Here is a 3,144-nt window from a genome sequence, read left to right on the forward strand (position 1 = left end):
TTATTCATTATTAAAAACTGGGAAATGACATAGAAAAAACATCCCACCCAGCGTTTCAGAATATGGGCACTCAAATTTCCTGGACCTTTTAGATTACAGTTATAATGTTATTTAAAAAAAATAAAACATTTCTGCTTGAATTGAAATATTTTATCATGAAATATTACATAACTCGAAAGGCTCTTACTTTGAAAGCTCCCTAATACAATTGGCATTTGTTGGCAGAAATAAATATTTTTCATAAAAACTTCACTTGAATATAAAAAGTGTCAAATTAGTTCAAACTTGTGTCATAATAAAGTTTTAAAAATTAAACAAATATTTTTTTTTAATTAATAAAGTTTTTTTTTAAACTTACTGTGTGGTTTTCGCAGTTGTAGATCTTTGTCATGAAACTACATAGAGATGTTTGAGCGCAGAGACGGAGCGGTGCGTCTCTGCTGTTTCCTCCAACGCTCTGAGGGAAGAACTAGAAGGAAGGAAGGAGGAGTTCATTCAGCAACCGCTTTCAGGGAAGACCCGGGTTGTGTAACATCAAACTTGCCTCCATAAAACACTCGCGTGTCGAGGCTTGCACGCCTTTACAAAAACGAAAACGACAGCAACTCAGGAATTTTGTATTTCCGGTTTGAGCCCAATGATTGCTGGGAGGCAACAAGACTTCCTTTAGCAAGAACTGTACAAGAAGTAGGATTTTTTTTTTTTTTTTTTCATGGGAATGTTAAAATAAATAAATTAAAAAGTGCCTTTTCAAAATATGAAATAGTTCTGACAGAAGTTCGAATGACTTCCTTTCAAAATAAAAGCCTTTGTGTCTCACAGAATCATCTTAATACAGCAAATGTCAGTAATTAAAACAAATATTTCACCATTTTATCCAAAATTGTGTCAATCTATCAAACAAATATCAAGTCAACGCTTACTAAGTGACTCTTACTGTGTTTTTTCAAATCATAAAATACATCTAAAATCCTTTAATCTGTTAAAAAAAATAGAAAATCTTCTTTAATATATATCAACACCCAATCTTCTATATAATATGTTTTGTCTTTCAAATATTTAAATTTTTAGTTTCGAGGTGGAAAGAAAAAATGGAAAATTAGGAACCAGAAGCAAAATGTTGTCTCATTTATTGTGCAAGTATATTAAAATGAACAAATATACTTGAAGTTTACATACTTTCTGTATATTGTAAACTCAAAATGCTCCAATTTAATCTGAAGAAGTTTTCAATTTTTATCCTTCCTACACTACATGTACATGTACATTTTCTATATTATTCTATACTTGCTACACTAATATGTAAGTTTACTTAGTAACATAAACTTCAAGTTTTTTTTTACTTTTGCCAAGGGATTTATAAAACTTTACATTTAAAGCTTTTAAGTATCTCATTTAAAAAAAATTGTTTTTGTATTAAATATTTAAAATTTAGGTTACAAGTTGAAAAAAACTACAACTACAAGTACACTTACTCTAGTAGTCACTTTTTATGTACTATCGGTATTTGTAAAGCATACAATTTCCCAATTGAGTCAGAAGTGGTATTCAGTTAGAGTACTTTCTACACTAAACATATATGTTCTATAGAAGCTGATGTACTACAATACTTAAAATTATTTGTAAGTAACAAAATAAACTATAAGTGTACCAATTTTTTCTTTGAAAATGTTCATTTAAATTGTAAGAAGCAGGACAAGGAAAATTTTCAAGTCCAACCCTCAAGAAAATACAGATAAAAAAAATATAAATTTCATTTGGAGGAAGGCCGTAAATTAAACAGATTAGCTATTTAAAAAGTATTTAAGTACGAGGCAAATGTGTGAGGATTCTGCAGTTTAGTTTGTTTTTTTGTGGTGTTTTCGTTGTGTTTTGTGTGTCACTCCAGCCTCATGTTAGTGATTCACAGCTGTTTTCATTTCTGTTAAATGCCCTCCGTCTTTATAAATGTCTGGTTTTCAGTTCTTCATTGTGAGGTCATCTGGTTGGTCAGGCTTTGGGTTTGTCATGGTTCAGGTTATCAAATATTTGTATGTTTCTGGCACTGTCAGGCCACACAGGTTCCTCTTTTGCCTACATGGAAAATATCAGTTGGCCTGACAATGACGTACAAAATTGGCCAACGTTGTTTGATGTTTCGCCAATTCTTGATTAAAAGTTACTGAGATTAAAAGTGTTTCTCTTTCACCTACGTGGTAGAATGCAATAGTGACCTCTTGCTGGTTATCATTATTACTGACAGTTCAGATCTCTCTGAAAGTCGTGCTCACAGTTGACTGTTGCCGAGATTGTGTTGTTTTTAGCAGACATTGTTTGTGAAGTTTGTCTCCTCACCTTGTAGACCAGCAGTGGATACAAACTTCTCCAGCTCCTCCAGGCTTCTGATGATGACGACCTTGGCGTGCTCAGGCGAGCCGCAAAGCTTCGCGCAGATTTTCCCGTCATGGACCCAATTTTTCTCAAATGACATGCTCTTCGTGCGATGTCTGCATTGCTTTTAATAAGATTCTCATTCATGAAGACGGATCAGTTTCAGCACAATTTCTGTTTACATTTCTCATTTATCTTATTACATTTAAAGACCTGAAACTATATATGTCATTTGTATGTTTTTTTGTGCTTAATTGACAACATGCTCCTCAGAATTACTTAGAAAAAAAAGTAGTTCAACCAAACAACTCGAATATTTTATCTTTAGAAATTCCCCGGCCACTTTGGATAATTCAAGTTCATAATATGAAAAAAGCTTCTTTGTATTAGATTTTGTTCATAATTTCATCCTTTAATTTGAACAAAGGAGGATTCAAGATTAAAAAAAACTGAAGACAAGAATCCACGTCAAGAAGGAAGTTATGAAATTTATTAGAAATAACAACCAGCTTTGTTCACACAAAAATGGCTACTTGACAATCATTAACACATACATGGACACAGTAATCAGACCCACTGTTTGTCAAGATATCCAACTACAATGTTCCAGTCAGAGATTTTCTGTGGTGTGTTTTGGAATGAATTACTAAACATAATTAGGAACAAAAACCTAAATATTTCAGTGGGTCTGAATCTGCAAGACCACAAAGATTCCTGTAAATATAGTCATTTCTATGATTATTTCTAGTTCAACCACTCACCGATGGTGTCATC

The 3,144-nt window shown here is 32.6% G+C and overlaps 1 protein-coding gene across 1 annotated transcript in view; it reads right to left on the minus strand.

The window, feature by feature from the left end:
- The window catches only part of ptafr (platelet-activating factor receptor), a 6,574-nt gene extending 4,918 nt beyond the window's left edge, over positions 1–1,656 (minus strand). Inside the window, exon 1 of the mRNA XM_024275294.2 lies at positions 359–1,656. The gene's annotated coding sequence lies outside the window, so the exon portion shown is untranslated. The remainder of the gene's footprint in view (positions 1–358) is intronic.
- Between the last annotated feature and the right edge of the window lie 1,488 nt (positions 1,657–3,144).

Source organism: Oryzias melastigma, linkage group LG22, assembly GCF_002922805.2.
Source record: "Oryzias melastigma strain HK-1 linkage group LG22, ASM292280v2, whole genome shotgun sequence".
In the NCBI taxonomy this organism is placed as follows: Eukaryota; Metazoa; Chordata; class Actinopteri; order Beloniformes; family Adrianichthyidae; genus Oryzias; species Oryzias melastigma.